The sequence below is a fragment of the Rhea pennata genome, chromosome 1 (genome assembly GCF_028389875.1).
Source record: "Rhea pennata isolate bPtePen1 chromosome 1, bPtePen1.pri, whole genome shotgun sequence".
Taxonomy (NCBI): Eukaryota; Metazoa; Chordata; class Aves; order Rheiformes; family Rheidae; genus Rhea; species Rhea pennata.
In genome coordinates, this window is record NC_084663.1 from 65,708,463 (window position 1) to 65,729,897 (window position 21,435).

At 39.3% G+C, this 21,435-nt stretch overlaps 1 protein-coding gene across 1 annotated transcript in view; it reads right to left on the reverse strand.

Moving 5' to 3' along the window:
- The window catches only part of FGD4 (FYVE, RhoGEF and PH domain containing 4), a 67,524-nt gene extending 64,159 nt beyond the window's left edge, over positions 1-3,365 (reverse strand). Inside the window, exon 1 of the mRNA XM_062590105.1 lies at positions 3,301-3,365. The gene's annotated coding sequence lies outside the window, so the exon portion shown is untranslated. The remainder of the gene's footprint in view (positions 1-3,300) is intronic.
- Between the last annotated feature and the right edge of the window lie 18,070 nt (positions 3,366-21,435).

The following is a 21,435-nucleotide window of genomic DNA, read 5'->3' on the forward strand; positions in this document are numbered from 1 at the left end:
TAAAGAAGAGTGTTACAAGATCTTTAAAGAAGGAAGTAGATAATCTCAACTAACCTGTGAACCCTTCTGGTATCTTCACTACCTAAACAACAGCTACACAATTGTTCACCATGTTGATTGCAGGTAAGAACAGCATCAAAATATTTCTTACAGGTAATACGTTTGTTTCAACCTCAATGTAACTGCTGCAAGCATGACATGGGAGGCCTTCACCAACTCTGCTGAATTATAAACAAGGTATTTTGTGCTTTCACTCATCTTCCTTAGCATCAGTGACCTTTTTAAGATGACAAAGACAAAACCATTAGCTCATCTGTAGGAGATGGGACAGAAACACAAAAGAGATGCAGGAGCTGAGGAAGAAACACTAGGAATGAAAAATTCAAGTTAGAAGTTCAAATCCTGCCCTGCAGAAATACCTCATTACAAGATCAACTTGTTCTTTGAAGGAGTATCAGAAGGTCTTGAGTCTATTTTCTCTACCTCTCAAACAGCAGCAGTGATCTACAGCAGTCCTGGAAACTGAACATCACACTACCTTAAACATGCAAAACAAAAACCCTAACTGTAGAAGAGACTGGAATTCAGGTCTTCTGAAACCCCATCTCCAATTTAGGCAGAGCTCATGAGCTTTTGTTGAGAAGGTCTGCTCAGGTACTTTGTTTCAATTTCAGCTACCAAATCTATAACTTCAAGTAGACCAGATATTCAGAACTATAACATGACTTCTACTTATTTGGGCAGCTGAATATGGATCTTTTTCAAAAAGTGATATTACAAGTACAAATAGAACTGACAAGCTAGAATACTTTAACACTAAGGTTAGCTGCATCTGTATGAAGTCTTCATGAAGGCAAGTTCTGCCTCCTAGAAAGCCACAGAATCAAAAGCTTGCACAAGCCAGCAGATGTCTACACACCGCATAAACAAGCATAAAGAATTGCAGCAAAGCATCCTCAGAAGATCAATAGCTGGAAAAGCATTTACAATTTAAGTACAAATTTCTTGCCTGAAAGCACAGACATGTCCTGCAAAAATGTTCCACAAGAATTCCTTTGTAAAAGTGGATACTTAATATAATGAACTACTTTACTCCTAGTTATTAACTAGTAACACATAAGACGGTCACTGTAATCAAATTTGGAATGAAAAAAATTGTCTTGTACTTTACCATTCTAGTTAATAAAATTACTTGCCCTCTAGCAAAAAGTCCATAAAGTATGCATGTCCAATAATGGGCACACTTACATTTGTGAACTAACTCAATTATATCTCCTGCTGTGTATAGAGTTACAATATTAATTATTCAAAAATATTAAGATAAAAAACAAGACTTCACAGAAAGAGTCTTAAGACCTCAGTTTTTTACAACCCAGTATTGTATCAGATAACCTTCAGAGCTTCAAAACTAAATTTTTATATATATATAATGTATCTTAAAATCAGTGGGGGTTATCTGCTTGAACCCCTTACTCAAAGCAGACCTATCTTCAAGGTGAGATCTGGTTCTTGTCAAATGTTAAATATCTCCACGGTTGGAGATTCCCCAGCCTCTCTGGGCACCTCTTTCAATGCTGTACCAATCTTAGAGGGAAGAATTTTTTTCCCCTTTTGTCCAAATGAAATTTTCCCAACTGCAACATGTTCCTGTTGCTTCTTGACCTTCCTCTGTGCAATTCCAAGAAGACTCCAACTCCACCCTCTTTAAATCTTGAAGATTGTAATTAGATGCCCCTGTAGCCTTCTCTAGGCTAAACAAGCTCAGTTCTCAGTCTGTCTTTGAGGACATCACACGCTCTGGCCATTCCAGCCACTGAAGTGACTCTCTGCTATCGGCCATCCAGTCAGCAGCAATACCAAGGGAGAATTGTACATCACAAATAGAAATATTCATAAGCAACTTACCTAAATATGTCTCAGGTATTTAACAGTTACACTAATGAGACAGTGAATGTCTTTACTGAATTTATTTTTATTTTCAGTTCGCTCGTTACAAGCTAATCAGATCCAATCAAAAGACAAGACATCAGCTGTTCATAACATATGGCACTGATCAATAGGAAAGCAATCACCGCACAAACAGTATTTGCAGTGCATGTGGCTTATAAATGCATTCTTTAACCTTAATACAAAAACATTAAGTAGTATTCATGGCCTGCAAATATACCCTTCCCTCCTCCCCAGCAGTAGCATGACCATACAATGAATACTTTGCACACGTACTGGCAAAAGTCAGAGGAGCCCGTGCCCCAAGCCTTCTACTAGCCATCTGTCAGAACTTGAGGTCTTTTCTTCCCTCTGATCCATAATTTGGCTGTTTCAGGTATCATCTCCTCTGAAGACTGGCCATGGCTACGGACTTCAGGTAAGCATCATACAGCCAGTGGAATTAATTTCTCAAGTGCCTGCTTAAATATTTTGCTAATACCTAGCTCATGACACAGGCAATTGCTTCAGTCTCTCCAGCTCAGTTTCTGAAGCACATTGTAGCATTGGCTTTTGGTCATTTACTACAGTTTAAAGCTTGAATCCAATAGCTTGTAAGAATCTGTGCTTCTCAGTGTGCCAAAAGAAAAGTCCACTGAACACCTAAATGAGAAATAAGTATCTTTGCTGTGACAGATAGGAGAGGAGGATAGAAGACAAGGAAATTCAGTGACCAAATAGCTCCTTCCAATTCTGAGTTCCACTTTCTTAAACATACTCAAGTTCTTGCTTTGCTCATGTATTCATAATGAAGCAAACACTTCCCATGTCTCTGCCCATCCAAGTAACACTCATATACTTAAAATAACAGCTAATTATTGCATAAAATAAGAGCAACCAGAGGAAATGAAAAACTTCTTAAAAATAACTGCACTTCAAGATATTCTGCTGCTAGCTCCTTTTTACCCCCCCCCCCCCCATTCTTCTCCTCAGGGTGACATCTGAACAATGATTACCTTGAAGGACTGTTTTCTGAAGTCATTTGCAGAACAGCTCTGAGTCGTCAGATTCCTCAGCTAAATGAAGGACAAAAGTACTTCTCTACTAAACGTAACCCCCTCTGGAAAAGACTGAAAAAAACCTGCACAATTCATAGATATATCGTTACTCTTTATATTGCCACTTGTTCACATTTAATTATGCATAATCTCACTGCACCAGTTTAATACGATGATGTGCTTTAAAATGTATTAAATGATTTCACGTTTTCTAAAATCTGGTATAGCAATTTCCAGTACCATCAAAAAAAGTCTTAATGCCTACATTTGTCCCCAGCCATACAAAGCACAGAAGACACAAGCAATTTTACATTACCAAGGCCTTGCAAAGAGACCAACAGTAGCAGCGCCTGTGTCAGCAGGTTCAGCCTCCCACATCCAGTGTCCCGAGGACTCCATTATTTCATGCCAGTTGCAAGCAAAACAGTTTGTAAACAGGCACCCGGACTTTCCAAACCAGCTAGCTGTCCCAGGGGAGCTGCAGCTTTTAACCTCAAAATAGCCATGCTTCTCTAAGGCTGGGCTCGCTTTTGCTTTTATTTGGTATTTTTAATTCAAAATACACGAGTAGATTGCAGGAAAAAAAGCGTATCTAAAACTTAGCACTACTCTGCGAGCTAGTAGCCTGAACACAACGTATAAATAAATCCAAGTCGTGTCAAACAGCATTCCACAGTAATGTGTCAAATGAAAAGCAGAAAGACTTGTCTGTTTGAAGAAAACAATTGTTTTCATTTATATGCAAGCCAGTCTCCTATACATTAACTCAGGTTTTTACGATTTAATGACAAGTCTCCCTGAAAGACTCAATATGTACAAACAGGACCATGAAAAGCCCACTGTATACTAGGTTGTATTTCTAGATGTTGTTTAGGTGGGAGTGTATTCAAAGCGTCTCTTTGGGCAGATGAGGTACCAAAATTGAGCTTCTCTCTTAAAAAGATAATATAAAAAAATACCAGTCAGTACAAATGATCATCTCTGCTGGCCTCCAAAAGACAATATTCTAGAATAAATCTCCTTCGTGAAATCACGTAGGAGATTACACTAACCCTCATTTGTCTGCATTAAGCATAAAGCCTATGGCCATATGTAATACTCTACCACAGATAAAAATATTTTTAAAAAATCATTAATTTCAAATAGACATTTAACAGTTCCCCTGTTACATGCTAATGAAATGTCTACTATGAATGGCCAGATGCTCAAATGGATTTAACAGTGTTCAGCCTTTAAATCCCACATCTGTAAATCAAGACTGACCTAGTGACCCAAAGTAAAATTTAATAATAAAGAAGTGCTTAACATCCACATATAGATCATTCAAAAAAGCAATAAAAATTGTTTGTTCAAAGCCTGTTTGGACATAAAGACAGTGCTCATAAGGGGACATAATGAGAAGAGCTGGAAAATGCCAAGTGTGGGGTCCCCTATTTATCCTTGAAACAGGTTTAGCAGAGGCAGTGGAAAAGCAAGCTTGCCAACACAATACCAGCTAGCAATCTGGAAAAATCACCTCTGGAAGAAGGAGTATATAAGACATCACCTTTATGTCAATATGACTGTTGCTTTCTGTCAAGACTTGCCAGTAAGAGAGTAACTCGCATCCACTGTAACTGTGAATTCTGTAGCAAACAGCTACCTCACCAGAACAGAGAGCAGCAACACATCCAACATGAGCTAGAGAATAACCACGGGGTGGGCACCCTTCCCTTGCTATGGCCTTCGGCTAGGTTCAAGGTGGTATCTGAAGGGAGAAAGTCTAATCGCTTTTCAAGGACCAAAGCCAATCTGTTTCCTGCACATTTCACAATTACAGTCGTGCTGCTTGCACGCGTGAACAAGTCCACTGCAGTCCATTAAAAACAAGCTCCACATAATTCACTCATTTCAACAACAACAGAATATTTACATTTTGGAGAAGCAAGAGTTAATAAAAAAAAAGTATTTAATTACAAAGATGATACCAACTTCCATTAGGAATACATAGGCACCATGTGCAAATGTGACACAACATCTGAAAGGACTTCAGGTATATACACTGGGCTCACATAAGCATAAGAAAAGCTCATATACCTCTGACAGTTTAACTACTCAAAGAAATAACTCCTTTCCCCAACCCACATGCACACTTTTGTTAGGCACTAAGACTTGTATCTTGTAGATTAAGCATCTTGTAGATTAAAAATTTATCATAGTCACATATGTTGCAATAGTGACCCATCAACCACATTTGCAATCTTTCCTCCTAGATTCCTATGTACTGTAGTGCATAAAAGCAGAAGGCAGATCGGTGGAATTAGGACTGGTATAGCTTTAATTAAAAGTGGTGTCTTTTCCCATACCAAATAAAAATGGCAGTCCTGGCAAGAGAGATGCAGCGTAAGAGCTTTATTTGAAAGGGAAAGTCCATACATGACTGAAAATACCTGCAGAAGTAACATTTTAGCTTACTGTTGGGGGTACAACAGTGCTTTAAGAAATGAATTTTAGGGCCCCTCATTTAAGCCAGCTGTAATATGAACGGCATGCAAACATTGATCATGCATTCATAATGAAATCATTTAAAATAATTCTATCTCATACAGCACAACAAAAATGTCTTTTATAGGACACAAATGCCTTGCTAAAAGCCTAGTCCTAATCCTATTCTTCCCTTTAAATGAAATCCTGCCATCAAAACACTCGCAATATTTACAGAGCCATCCTGAAAAACTTGTGTAAAGTCTTTATACAATTTAAGCTCTGTAGGGGAAAGGCTCCGAAATGCCTGGCAAGTGGGCGAGTTGGGAACAGGGGCAGAGGGTGAGAAAGCGCAAAAACCCTGATACTGCATTCTGTCTACCATGTATTGCTTTCTCTGAACTAACTGCATTAAAAAAAACCCCCTTATACATCTATTGTATCACCAGGTCTGTTTGAACACTATCCTCCCATCTCAGCCTTCGTTCCAGCACGAGAAATGAACATGTATCACATCCAAAACCCACTCAAATGAAAAGCAAGCAACACGAAAAGGCACGTAAATCAAACAGATGTGGCAGCGAGCAGGATTTCAGGGAGACAAGAGATTTGAATTGCTCCATTTGTGTCAGTTCGGCCAGTTATTGTTCTGACTTACTACTCGAACGATCCCAAATTAAACTGCTTGAGCCGAAACAAACAAAATCTCTAAAATTATTCCCCCCCCTCCCCCAACTCTAAACAGCGGTTTCAGAAATGAATTCCCGTGGCACCACCGTCTTTAAATCACAAATACACCGCCTCAATTAAAAAATCATTCTGCGCGCCCCGTGCATTTCGTACTGACCTTACAAACGCCGCGTTTGCTCCTCTTGGTCAGAGATCATTAACAGTTTGGGCGAAATCCTTTTATGTGCTCCTCCAGCCAGCTAATTCCAGCCTTCCATTACCACCCTCCATTGCAGACAGCCCTGCAGGCAGCACCCGCTCCCCGGCTTTCGCTGGCTCCCAACCCCGCCAGGATAATCACATTCCGGCGGGGAGCGAACAGATGGCAGGCTCCATGGTAACCAGTCCTCCCCGGCTAACTGGCAGCACTGGGACGCTCCCCGGGACTGGGCAACAAGCGCTCTTTGTGCTCGGGCCTCGCAAAGCCCGCCGGCGGGGACGGGCAGCCCCTAGCACCCGCTGGGCATGCCTAGCAGGTGCGGGCGGAGCACCTCCCCAAAAGCCCGCCGCCGGGTTTCACCTTGACGCTGCCCGCTCCGGCCTCGCGGACGGGAGGAAGGGGCTTCGCACACCGCGCAGCGCAAAAGGGCGCGGGGAAATTAGCCGAGGACTGTTTTTCCCTGACAAAAAGATCTTCTGAAGGCGGGCTTATCCCTGCTGCCCGGGCTTTGCTGCAGCGCCGCGGCCCGCGTACCCTCAAGCTGCCCTTCCTCGGAACACCGTAATCGCCGAGTCTAGGGTTTTAAGTAAACAAGAATCTTGCAATTCCTTGCTTTTGCTCTTCGAGCCTGTCGGGCATATCTGCTCCTGCGTCCGCTGGGACTAGTGCTGATTCAGCAGGCAGGAGCTGCCGTTTCTCGCCGCCGTAGGTGGAGGCTGCCTGCGGGGGGAGAGGGGGGTGTCGGGACCGCTTTTGGAGACGAGGAGGAGGAAGGCGGGGTGTTCAACACCGGTTGCTTACGATCTTGTTGGCAAAATAGCTTTGAAAGGCTCCATTTGGGATTTAAATGCTAATCAGACGCACAGGACCCATTTCTCCAAATACCTACTAAATGCGCGTTGGGCGGGGGGGAGGGGGAGGGAGGAACAAGCCACAGCATAGTATTTCATGGCCTAAATCTGTTGACACATTCAGCCTCGCTCCCCCTCACTCTCAGAACACCGCACATCATTTGTGTCTAACACCGTGTCAAAAAATCGTGGGCAATTTTATTTAAGGCTGAGCCAAATTTGGAGCTCAAGTTCCTACATGCTAACTGGGTTGGGTTTTTTGCTGTTGGTTTTTTTTGCTGTTGGGTTTTTTTTCTTTGTAGGGAAAATGTTTTCCTCTCTCCCTTAATGACACCTTTGATCTTGTAGCTGGTCTTGCAGGGCAGCATCTGTTCCTGTAAAAGAATTAAAAACCCTGTGCTGGATCCTAGCTGCCCAAAGACGCCCATCTTTTCCCACAGGTGATTTGTGCATAGAGTTCAATGACCTTCTTCCTTCCTGAATCTTCAGCTTCCTTCATCCTCACTACAGGAGCAAGTTAGTTATGTTTTGCAGCAAATGCGATTAAGTTTATCAGGACACTGCTACAAGACATCACTATTCAACCGATACCCCCTTAGCACTGGGAGCCCCTTGGCTCATCACCAACAGTGCTGCAGGGCTTGGGGCGCTGCACCTGTAAGCTGTACGAGACAGCCCCCGGCCCTGGAGAGGAGCGGGGTGCAGGAAGGGACTCAAGCGCAGCTTGCACGGGGCACCGGGCAGAGTAAGGGGCAGTGGCAGTTAGCATCTATTTCAGCTTCCTTCTTGGAAGTAATTTCAAGCCAGATTTTACACACATTTTTTTTTCACATATACATACATACATAGCTTTTAATAAACTACATGCAGCACCCATCACACGACAGGAGAATGGGATGTGTTACAAATTTCAGCAGAAGTAATAAGTAAGTTACATGGAGCAACGTTATAAAGACTCCTATGTATATTAGATCCAAATGTTTTATTAGAACTACTTGAAGGAGAGAAAGGAAAACAGCGTATCATAAACAACACATTGACATCCTGTCTCTGGATTTGATTCTCTTACAAGTAAAAGGAATGTCTTTTTTAGTAATACCGTATACTTCAGCTTTTACCAGCTTCAGCTGCTATCTGACAAGCTATTTTGCTCAAGTTGATAGATACTATCAAACTGGACTTCAGAGTATGCCATTTAAATTAGTCTTTTTGACTGCCTAAAAATCTATTCATCCAAAAGCAGTCATATGAGTTTAGAATAATGTATATTGCTAGTTTGTAAAAAATAGAGAAGTTAGTCTCCGTTATCTGTGTAAGATTTAAAAGTTTCATTTATAAAGCCAATAACAGCATTTAAGAAACCAACAACAGGCCTCACATACACACGGTTTTGAACTTTTGCTAATTTCTCATATCTGTTTTTATAGTTTTACTAGAACAGCCTAATAATTCATGAAAATTATATCAAGTGTATGTTACTGCCAGAGAGATAGCAATAAAATATACCATTGATTTGTTCTATTATGGTACCACCTTTGTTTCTCTAAAGGAAAACTATTACTAACTTTTCAATATGAGCCTGTCCTTAGTTAAAGTTTCTGATCAGGTGTAAAAGCTGCACATCTCACTAACATTTGTACCATTTGACCAAAAGACCCCATAAAACAAAGCAAAAAAAAAATTGATATCGGAATGTGACATAGGACTTTAGAATACATACGGACATCTTAAATTTGGATGCTTTTTTCAGAAGGGGAGAAATACTTCTCCAGAACTTCAGAAACAAGGTGAGACAGACCGATAATTTATTATCAGTAACAGTTTCAGGATAGTATGTGTGTATTTCTACTAACTTGACACCACCTGGTAACGAGGAAGTTCACTTCAACAGAAACAGGATGTCTAATTTTTTAAGAGTAGAAAAAACATTCTGTAGGCAACTGCAAGGGCTGAAACTCACCAAATGTCCTTGTACTTGTCTAGAACATAAAAACTCCGAAGAATTTAAGTTCTCCATGATCACCATTGAGGGATTAAGGCCTCCACACTCATCCTCAAAGATTCCTTTTTATGACAGCTGGGCTTTTCCAGTCCTATCCATTTCCTTCCCAGATTAAAGGAAAAGGACATTGTACTTAGCAGAGTAATGAACTAAATCTGCAGCCAGGAAGAACTCCTCAGCAGCATCGCTGCAAATATGAATAGGTGGACTTGCCACATGGTTTTAGAGCCAATGACTTGCAACTGGCTGACACTTCCTCAAAGTAGTACACTTCCTTCACAAGAAAGGAGACTGAGTCACTTCTTTCACATCATTATGGGCTTGTAGGCTGGGAGTGCGTGCATGCTGAGTGTGGGAGAAGGGGCAGAGAATATTTTGTTTTTGTTCTTAAGGCCACCAATTAAACGATATCATTTACATATCATTACAATTACGATATCATAATGTTACACTAACGTTATGAGAAAAAGCTCCTCCAAAGTTTTACTGCTTGTAAAAGCAGCATTCACAATACAAAGATGAGCTATCTCCTTCTCACCAGTTCAACAATGTGGACACTCTCTTCTGTGCAGCAAATCATTCTTCCAATGACTAAAACAGCTATCTGAATGGCCATTTTTGTTGTCTCTTAATGACAGTTGTCAAAGAAGCACAGACAAATTTCATACTAAGGTGTTTTAGAGACCTACAAACATTTGGTATAGACGTCTGAAAGTTATTCTTCTGTCTTAGGCTGTCCTCCAGCTTTCAAGTGGAATTAAATACCTTACAGAAGGAGAAAAATAGGATTTTCATGGTTATGTCTCCAAAAATAGTCATTTTCAAATTAGGAGCAGTCCCAGTGCAATACACCTAAACACTTATTTCATAAACTGGAATTACTTCAGTTTCCAAACTCTTTCTTGTACCTCTCCTACTGGGCTGTATCAGTAGTATCATCAGGTTAATAACGCCTGTAGGGAGAGTCAGAGCTTTCTGTTTAAAGCCAACAGTAGAGCATATCCACAGAGTTGGCCAGCTGTACTGATTAATGTCATTTAAAAATATTATGAGAAATGGATTAAGTTAAATTTAATTAGAAGAAAATACATCAATCCGAGGCCATAGATTGCAACTCTTTTTCATGATAAATGAAAACCTCTTAGAAATACTGGGCACAAAGAAACAGTTATTTAATAGGATATATATTTATATTTAAACACTCAATTATTTTTACATCAACAAAAAGCAGTGCAAGGTAGAGGTGTTAAGGAGGATGCAAGATAGCAAAGTTTCCCTGAAGCAGACACCGAAGCTCAGGCCTTGTGCAAAGAGCCACCACGTATGAGACACCACATCTTGGTAGCACCCAGAAGAAAGGGATCTGGAGCTGGCTTTGCAAGACACACATGAACAGAGAGAAAGGGACAGTAAACACTGAGGGGCTTAAATTCCAATAGCAGGGTAAACTGTGACACTAATACATTTCTTAACCCATTTATACTCAAAAAAGCAAGAGGGCTGACATAAGCAGAATCGGGTTTTAGCTCAAACCTCTGCTTATGAAAGTAAGACAATTCAACACAGTGCCTCGAAGCATCCAACAATAGGGCACAGCAACCACCAGGCATGCTCAATTATTTCTGCAATTGCATAGAGCGTTTCCATGGAAAGGAAGCGACCTTCTACGTTTGACACATCCAGCATCTGACAGCTGAGCCAGCCAGCACTCCGCAGCAAAAGGCTCAGAGATCACAGACAGTTCTTTGGACATTGTTCAGAACAACGCAAGAGGAAAACAAGGTCTGCGGGAGGGATGAACCCCAGGGGCTCTGCCATGTAGTCTTTATTTACCAGTTAAAAACCCAGTGAAAGCAGAGCTGATATCAGAGTAGCACATAGGTGGGAACTGTGGCCATGGGGCTTTCTTCTTTCTTTGGCTTCACGAAAAAGACTGAGAAGTCTGGATAGGAACCAGAGGACTGCTATTCTACTCCAGCTTTGAGAACTCCTGTCACAATTTGTAGGTAAAGATATAAACAGAAAGATGTGCTGGAAGAAGCAGAGCCATATAAAATATCCTTCAATAAAAACCATGAACATAGAAGACTAATCCTAAGAAATCCTAAAGAAATCATGCTACTATAAAGTAATTCAAGATGCTAAGAATATTAAGTGTGCTAGCTGCCTAAGTGCAAATACAGGAAGCTCTTGTTCTTTAAAATTTAAACTTGGGAAGAAGATTGTTATAACTCAAGAACTTCAGCTGATACTTCACAGAGGTAATGTCAGGTACAGCAGAAGTGGTGGTGTTTTGAGCTGCACTAAGTATTACCTCAGTATCCTTGAGCTTAAGCCATTAGAGGTGGCTAACATATTAGTGGCAAAGAACCCAGAAAAACATTTAAAATGTGTTTTGCAGATCCGCTCACATTATTTACTGATTCATTTTACATTCCTCTCCAAATTCAGTAGGCATCACTTTGCCACAGATTTCTAAGACTTATAAACACCTGTGTTACATCCAACATGAACACTTCTCCAAGCAGTCTACAACAGTTCTCTGCCAAAGTGACAGATTCATTTTGCAAAACATTTTCCTTTTTCTCTAGCCTGAAGTTCCTTCAGCAGGTCAACAGATCAGGCAGAAATCAGCTGTATAAGAAACTAGATTCTGGCATTTGATCATGCAATTGTGTAGTGGGTCCCATCAATACCTGTAGATACTACCGCTATTGCTGAGTAGAAGGAAAAGCAGTATCACAAGATTTAGTGGTAGCTGCCAAGGCCACACCAATGAATGAATGCTCAAAATTCCACCTACATCCTGCGCCAGCTTATACAAACGAGTTAACTTTTTTAAAACTCCACTTTAGAGTATTGTTTATACACACAGTAACTATGTGCTACATTGGAGTTACTCAAAATACTTCTATGTTTTTAATTTGTATTTATTTCAATGGCTCAAAGCTCCCTTTGCAGTGTACCTCCTCCCAAAAGAAAGAGGAACCATTTCCACAGCTGCAAAAATCAAGGTTTTGGTAAAGACTGTTTAGACAAGTCTGATAAGTACTTGGGGTTCTGATCACCGCTGGGGCTTACAGGATGACCCATGATAGATATACAGTATTAGAGACATACAGTGTGAAAATACAAGTCATCTCTTTTTCAAATTATTTTCAATACAAGTAATAGGCTCAGTATATCCAATTACAGCACAGCATTTTGCTTACTTGAAAGGATATTGTGGAGATTTATATTATTATTAACAGGTAAGTGCAAAAAAAAAGAGGGAGCTATGCCTTTCAAGGATTTTATTCTTTGGCTACAAAATGAAAAAAAATATATTAGCACATGGACCATTCCAATACTGCATATGATCTAGACTTTTTTATAGCTTGCCTTTAATAGCAGAAGTACTTTCTACTCATAAGAATAAAGAAAAAAAAAGTATATACACACACACACGTATACATACATACATATATATATATATATATATATATAAAAATAATATGAATCCAAAAGCACTTGCAAAGACAGACTACAATCCCCACACCACCCATACATTCAGAGAAATTAGGTAGTGACTGATACGGATATATACAGACCAGAATTAAAATATTGACCTCACTCACTCAAAAATGTTTCCAAAATTGTTTTGAGTGTTATTCTTCTTTGCTGTAACACTTAGAGCTCACTGAATCAAAAGACCATGAAGTACAAACAGGGATATATATTTAACAGCATTTCTATGACCTCCAGGTAATACAATATAGTACAAGTGTTGTGTATATACACCCTATACACTATAGTGTTATATTCTCCATCCAGTCTGTCTATATTTATATTTTAAACAGCCTTATAGGCTGCTAGTAGACACTAGCAGCTTTATGGGCTTGCTAGTAGATACAAGTATTGTCTGAACTTCACTTGCAAGAAATTACAGAATGAGGAGGCACTGCTAGCTTACGATGTGTGCTCTAGTAACGTGCACCACTCCCACTATCCATAGGCTAACAAAGGCAACCACTATTCTCAGACTACGTATGACAGAAAAATAGGAAGGAAAAGTTAGGAAAGTGTCAGAGTATTGGCTCAAATTTGAACACAAATAGCCAGTATGCTGCGAGGAAGCTCTGAAGACTCTACTTCTCTTTGCAGGATTAGCTGTCTTCAATCAACGAACCCATGACCTCCTTCGCTGGTCATCCAAGCAGTAAAAGCAATTCAGTGCAACTGCCTTGATATTCAAAGCCATTGGGGGCTGACAGATCACTTCTGCTTCTTCAACTACAGTAAGAAATATTTCTTTTCTGTTGGCATAGCAGAGGAACTAAATCTAGACTACAGAATGCACTCCTGCATAAACAAATTTGACCACAGGCTAACAGAGAACTTATTTGACTCTTGCTTTCTTCTAACTCTTTGAGATATATAAGCATATCAACTACAGACCAGGATGAGAAAACTACTTTTGTATTTATTTTCAAATCATTAGGAGACTGTTCTATAGGTCATTAATTTACTTCAAAAATAGTGAACTATTTAAAAAGTCAGGCAAAAAAAGAGAGGTGTACTTACAGCCACCCATGCCTCATATCGGAACGCCATTACTGTGAGGAGAACTCCTTGCATACCAATGTTTTCAGGGAAGTAACTTTACACATCTAGGTAGTCCTTAAACTGGGCATAGAGTCAGCATTAACAGCTCACTAAGCAAAAAAGGAAATTCTGAATTTCACAACTCACTGATGTATCTCAGGAAATACGCAACAAGAAACATTTCAACACATACTAACAGAAGATTGTATGGGTGGACATATAAACTGAAGTAATGTTTCTTTCAAAAGAGAAAATACATCCTTATTGGGTAAGATTCACTGGACTCAGTAGCATCAATGATCAGAATTCAATAGCTAAGTTCCGTTCCACATTATAATTCTAGTTATATCTTTAAAAGGCCTTTAAGAGGCCTCTATTTCGTAAGAAAAAGATCGGCAACTCTGGCAATGCTAAGATCCACAGCACTCTGAGAAAAATGGAGTTTAAACACCACTTTCCCTATTGCTGTCCACTTTCTCACCCAGAAACACTCCCTGCTCTTTCCCTCAAGCCTCAAGGCTAGTATTTGAAAACTCTGTAGGAATTATAACTACCATTTTGGTCATGTTAGTTCTGCCAACCTCCTGTCTGTTACAGAACGGAGACAGTGAATGTTTACACTCTATTCCTTCCTACAATTTCAAGTTATAGAAAGACATGTTATCTGAAGAGACATGAATGAAACCACCACAAAAATTCCACTTTTCACTTTGCAGAACTGCACTTGATTTCAGCACTGTAACCACTAAGAGTGATTGCTGTCATCAATAACAGGAAGAATGGCTGTATCTGACAACCTACAGAGCACTTATTCATCTGGACCACAATTACCTAAACAGAATAGCAATACATCACCTGTTACACTGCCGGCACATTTTATTTAAACTTGTATCAAACCTTCTATGACACTTAAATAATTAAGACTGCACTATAAGATGATGTCTCTTCAAGTAGTCCATTTTTATTGCTTCTATAAGTAATAATCTAATAATTTTAAGGCATTTCCATTCTATGATGAGACAAAATATAGCAAAATCTTTAATTCCAGTCTTAGAGGTTTCAGACTGAGCTATTAATCAGCGAATCTATTCTGTAATAAGTAGAGACTTTATTAAAGTTTTATATAAAAATTTTTACACCTGAAAGCTAAAAAGCTGAGGCAGAGCACCCCAACAACATTTTTAATTCATTCCTACATGATACAAAACAAACTAATCTCCAAAATGCATTCGCTCATCAATTCAACAAAGAAGATTCAGCACATCAAAATTTAAGACACTTGATTGTCAAACCCATGACATCTACATTTGAGATTGGTCAGAAGTAATGCTAAAAATGGACATAAACACTTTAGTTGACTTGACACAATATAAAAGCAGTGGGAGGTACTGCCAAATTGACCGTCAAACCCATGACATCTACATTTGAGATTGGTCAGAAGTAATGCTAAAAATGGACATAAACACTTTAGTTGACTTGACACAATATAAAAGCAGTGGGAGGTACTGCCAAATTGACCGTCAAACCCATGACATCTACATTTGAGATTGGTCAGAAGTAATGCTAAAAATGGACATAAACACTTTAGTTGACTTGACACAATATAAAAGCAGTGGGAGGTACTGCCAAATTGACCATCAGTTTATTTCCCTGAACACAATACGCATCCTATACATTTACCATGTCCCTATAAACAGGCAGTTGGTAATGCCTCTGTTGCTTGTTGAACAGAGGGAGAGACTGCTCAATATTTTCTTTTAAAGAGGAAAATTAAAACTATTTTGTTTTCACCAAGAACTCACAAAACATCATTAAAGAAATAGTTGAAAGGGACTCTAGTCATAGTTATTTAGACTATGTAAACCACAGGAAGCCTTACTATCTTCCTCCACAATCTCTCAGGAGATTTGAGGGATTATACTGTTTAGATTTGTGAGCAGAAAGATCTGGGAAGTTCTCTTGGGATATTCAAGAAGTACAGTACAGAATGGTAAACATCTTTGCTATTTTCTACTCCCTTTCAATACCATGCATCTTCCCTGACCATTGAAACTGCAGTGTGCCAAAGGACTGTATTTCAGAAAGACTACCGACCTCTAACAGAAAAAAACTAAAGAAGTTATGAATGCTCAGTGGAATTTTTCCCTGTTCTTACCACAGACACTCCCATTTCCATTTTCTCCCATTTTCATTTAACAAAATAAAAGCCATATTTGATTATATTCAATAAACATCTTTTTGGGGAAAAAAAAGAAGAATGAGTATTTCCTTTTTTAGCTTCTGCTGCTTATATACTACCTCACAACCAAAAGACAAAGCCTCAGGTATTCTGGAAACAGTGGCCTTGCAGAACATTGGTGTCATCTCCCCAACACCCAATTTAAGCAGAATAGCCATAGAAAGAAAATATGAACTCCATGAAACAGAAAATTTTGGTAATAAAAAACCTTGACATTTACCTAGCCTGCCATTTTGCTAATAGATCTGTAAGAAAGAAAGCTAAAGGAAAAGAGCAGCTGCTATAGGTGCACTGACACGCTCATAAGCACCCAAGTTTGATTTTGCTCCAGAGGATGGGTTTTCTCTCTTTCTTCCTCTCTCTCTCTGTCTTCCCCCTGCCCCGCCATCTGAAAACAAGTCAGGCCTATGGTATTACTGATTATGTTCAACTCACATCAGGTTGCCAACATCTGTCCTTAGACTTTTAGCTCCTGTATATGTCCCTCTGAATTAAAACAGTAAATTATATTAATCAGCAGTGGCACCACACAAGACAACTTCTTCATGTGACAAGAGCTAAGTAAACTGGAAAACAGCTTGCAGAGCTGAACAAGCACAAAAGCTCTTTATTCTGTCAAAGTTTACTTCATATCAAAATCTTCATGCTATCCACATTAGTATTTAACAAATATATACTGTTCTTTTAAAAATTTATTTTTAAATACAGAAGTGTCTAGGTGATCAATACCATAAAGAGCCCCAAAAATAACAAAAAAAAATCCCAACCCACATACTTTCATTTGGATTCCTTTCTGTTTATTCCAAATTCTGAACAGAAGCCCTGACTCCCGACAAGCCCTTAGCCACATATACCCATGACTCTGACTCATTATTTTAGAATGCAAATATTACTACTTATTCTTTAGCTGCTTCCTACAATGCCTTTACAGTTTAGGGTATCTCACCACAACTTTGAAACCATTTACATGTACAAAGAAACATTCTAACCTAGAAGAGTTCCACTTTCTGTGCTAATGCCCACCCCCCCCCCCCCAAAAAAAAAAGGCATAAAGAACAGGACAGCTTTGCCTCTCCAAGAATTTCTTTAGCCTTTTCTGTAGGGAACTCAAATATGTTTACGATAATGCAGTTATGTCCTAGGCATCAGTCAGAATAGATTGTTGATATTTCTATAAACTACCATGACTGACCAGAGTCCAAGGGGAAAAAAAGACAATGACTTTCAGGTCTTTCAGAACTTCTATTATTTGCCTTTATGATGATATTCATAAAAGACTTCTAAAGCAGATGCTTGAAGTTGGGCAATCATGTCATAGCTCGGCATTCAGCAGGAAGATATTAGCAAACATGAGTATTTGCTGGTCCCCACTGAGGAATCCTCTTCTGCAAATTTTGGCTCAAAGAGTTCCCTACATCTTGTCTAGCATTCTACTGTGTATCTGGACACCTAAGAGGCAAAACAAGAAAATGATTTCTCAAGAAGAAAAGTCTGTGGTTCCTTTCAGGAAGGATGATCATACCAACTAAAAAGCCAAGGAACATCTCTTAAAATATAATCACTGAATGCCTTTCTTTAAATAAAGATGTGGGAAGGGGAGGGGGAAATCACCATCAACAGGAGAAAAGTCCTTGCAGCTAAGATGTTGGATCAAAGGCTCCTTGGTCCATGATCTCATCCTTTTCTATGACTTCTTTGCAGTCCAAGCCATAGGAGTTTGCACTTCTTTCCTGTTGATAGGACATGAATAGAGCTGTTTTATCCATCTTACTTAAAAGAACAGCCAAATGACAAAGACTATCTCAGGATTAGCTTTATTTCAGTCCAGCCCCAATTGTATTGCATATTCTTTCTCTCTTACTGCTGTAAGATAATGACTGCTGAAAGTGTTACTGCATCATGTATTCAGTAAGAAAAAAGAGGGAAACTTTCTGTATATTTAGGGCCACTTACATTTCCACCTAAGCATTCGGACATCTATACTGTTACAGAAACAGCTGCAAACCAGCTGATCTAACGAATCTGATTCACTCCCCTGGCCCCCACCCCCACTTCACTTCATAGAGTAATTTAGGTTTGAAGGGCCTTCTGAAGGTCATCTGGTCCAACTCCCACACAGTAGGGCCAGTTTAGATCAAGCTGCTCAGGGCCTTGTCCAGCTGAGTTCTGATACCCCCAAGGATGGAGGCTTGCCAGCCTCTCTGAGCACCTCTGTCAGCCTTTGATCACCCTCATGGTGAAAATTTTCTTCTTCATAGTGGGAATTTCCCTTGCGGCAAGTCATGTCTGTTGCCTCTTGTGCTATCACTGTGCCTCTCTCCTGGCTGTTTTCTCCAAGCCCTCCCACAGAAAATAGTAGCAAGACTTCTCCTGCTTGTCCTAAGAGCAAGCTCCCTTAGGCTTCCCTTCTGGACATACCCCGGTTTCTTCGGCTCTTATGTGATATGCTGTAGTCCCCAGTCATCTTAGTGGCCCTCCGCTGGACTTGTTCCAGTTTGTCAGCATCTTCCCTGTACCAGGGAGCCAGCACTGGACTCAGTAATCCAGATGTGGTTTGTCAGGTGCAGAATGGAGAGAATAATCACTCCCCTTGATCTGCTAGCTAAACTTTTGCTAATATAGCCCAGTATGCAGTTAGTTCTGCTTCATCACACTGCTGATTCACATTGTCCCCTAGCACACCACATCCTCTGCAGTTTTGCATTCTAGCCACCAGCCTGTACCACTGTGAAGTGATGTTCCAGTTCAAATGCCAAACTTTAATTTGCCTGTGTTGAACTTCATGAGGTTTCTGTCAATCTATTTTTCCAGCCTGACAAGACCCCACTGAACAGCATCCCTGCTCTACCTATATCACCTGCTCCTCCCTGTTGGTATTATCCACAAACTTGCTACGGTGCACTCCCGTTCTGTTGTCGTGACAGTTAATGACAACATTAAACAGCATCAACTCCAGTACTAACCCAGGAAAATGAAGTTCCTCCCATTCTCCTGTCTTCTAGTAGTAATCATTATCATAACCAAATTAAAAAAAAGTATCCAAACAACAACATTTCAAAAACATAAAACACACAGCAGGATAAGGTGACTTCTCTTCCAAACTTGGATACCACAACAGGTTAAAGCTGTGCAAACTGCTTTATCCTGAGCATAATTTAAAGTATCACAGGAATGTCATCTGTAAATGTTAGTTGTTATCTTTCTTCATCTTCTGAATTTCAAGGGTTCTAAATCTTTCCCTACCGTGAACTGTTTGTGTACATGACAGGAAGAAAAACATAAACAAGAAAGAGTCAAGAACCACCTTACAAAACTGTTGTGGTGGTTTTATTTCCCAAAAGGTCATTTGAGAAGTTTTAGAGCTCAGTAACCTTATAGAAGGGCAAGGATTTTTACATGTTTGATGTAGGAAGGCATGACAAAACAATTATCTGTATGACAAGTAAATGGACATGCTAATGGTCAGATTGACATTTTACTCTTGGGATCTTTGGCTTTTGTTCATTCATGGGGTGGGAGGGGAGGAGAAAACAGGAAGAAACAGCAAAGAGTAAATTTAACAATACAAATTTATCGTTATTCTCAGAAAATGTGTTTGCAAACAAGTTCTATGGATGAAACATACCACAACTTTGGACTTTAGCTAACGTCACTAGCAAATTCTCTGGTATACCACATGTGATACCAGTTCAGAAACTAATAATACCTGTATCTGCTAAAATATCCCACAGAACAAAGCAGTTCATATCTCAGGAAAAAAAAAGAGAGAGAAACTATTTTTGTACCTTTCTTCACTTCTAGAAGTTTTCCTTATATCTGTCTATTAATGATTAGATAGTTTATTTTGGATAAAGAAAAACAACTTATAGGAGTAATATGGAGCAATAAACAAGATCTAAACAAGATCACAGGAAATCAAGATCATACCATATTAAAAAAAAAAGTTAAGTTTATGAAATTATCAATTCAGAGAGGTGGCTTTCTCCAAGTGAGCTCTGTTAAAAACTGAAGTGGAACATAAAACATCTTAATCTTTAAGAAGAAAGCTCACCACAGCACTGCATCCTCCTCCTATTCAAGGGTGCAAGCAGCTTAAAAAAATCTGCATTTGTGTTAGAGATGCTTTAGATCAAGAAAACAGAAAGCAATTCACGATGAAACAAGGTAACATTGTAATGAAACAGGAAGTACTGAAGGAATTACTAAATTATCTCCTAAATGATGGATTTACCATAGCAAAATTGCATGGCAAAGGAGAACAGTCTGATGGTAATCTACTGAATCACTTCAACAAACTTCAGTTCAAATTCACTGACTATAATGGATTTTCAGGTCTCAACTCATGTTTCAATTCTCTATGCAGACTTCTGCACAGGTAACCACAGAGTTAATAATCACACCAACTTTGAGGGTATTAGGAGGTAACATTTATTAGGAGGTAACACTGAGGTTATGCAGATATTTTAAAGCAGGGAATACAAACGAAGAAAAACAAACATGCAGTTCTGGATGGCATCCACAGTATTTATAAGTAGCTAAATGAGAAAAAAAAAGTGACCCAGAAATCAAAATAAAATTAGACTTTGTTCTAATATGGAACAGAGGAAACTGTGTCCCCATTACAAAACAAATATCATCAAGGAGCTGACACAAAGGGGAAAAGGAAAACAAGAGGAAAATTTGCCAGCTGGAGAAGGCAGTAATCAACTGCTAAGGATCACTTTTGGGTCGCAGCTGCTTGTGTCTGCCAAGTTTATAGTTAGCTGTTCTAAAAGTATATTAGAAAGAGGCCACTAGGGAGTTACACACTGACCTTGTAAGGAAAAGTTCCATTGAAAAGACTAAATTTCCAGGATACTGGGAATTCGGTTAAGAGTCATCTTGAAATTTCCCAGGTTCAACATTAATACAGATATTCCAAAAATCCAAACAATGATATTTTTTTTTTGGTCACATCCCTACAGACAGGGTTGCCAGTCCCCCACATGCCCATCTAAATTCACTTGTGAGCATTCCTCTCCAAAGGAAACAACTTTTGTACTGAGAATGTTGCTACAATTATATCAGCAGAAACCTATTTTTACTGTGAAATGAATAGTGCTGCTGGGAAGAGGATGGATATTAATTTTTCCCTCAACATTTTAATATTATTCATTTCTGTTTCCTTTTCAGTAAAGTAATAGCAATGACTGATTTTTCAGACAGGTGCAGTAATTGACATGTTAAGACATTTCATGCCATTTTAGAAGTGGCAAAACTTTCCATTAATGAGACTAATTCAGGGCTCATTGCAATGCATCTCTTGAAATTTTTAGGGAAGTGTTCGTGATGAGCTTAACACTATGTATGTTTAGTATTTCAAAGAGTGGGAAATCTTACTCTACACTAAAAGTAATTATGTGCAAGGAAGACTGTATGACTAG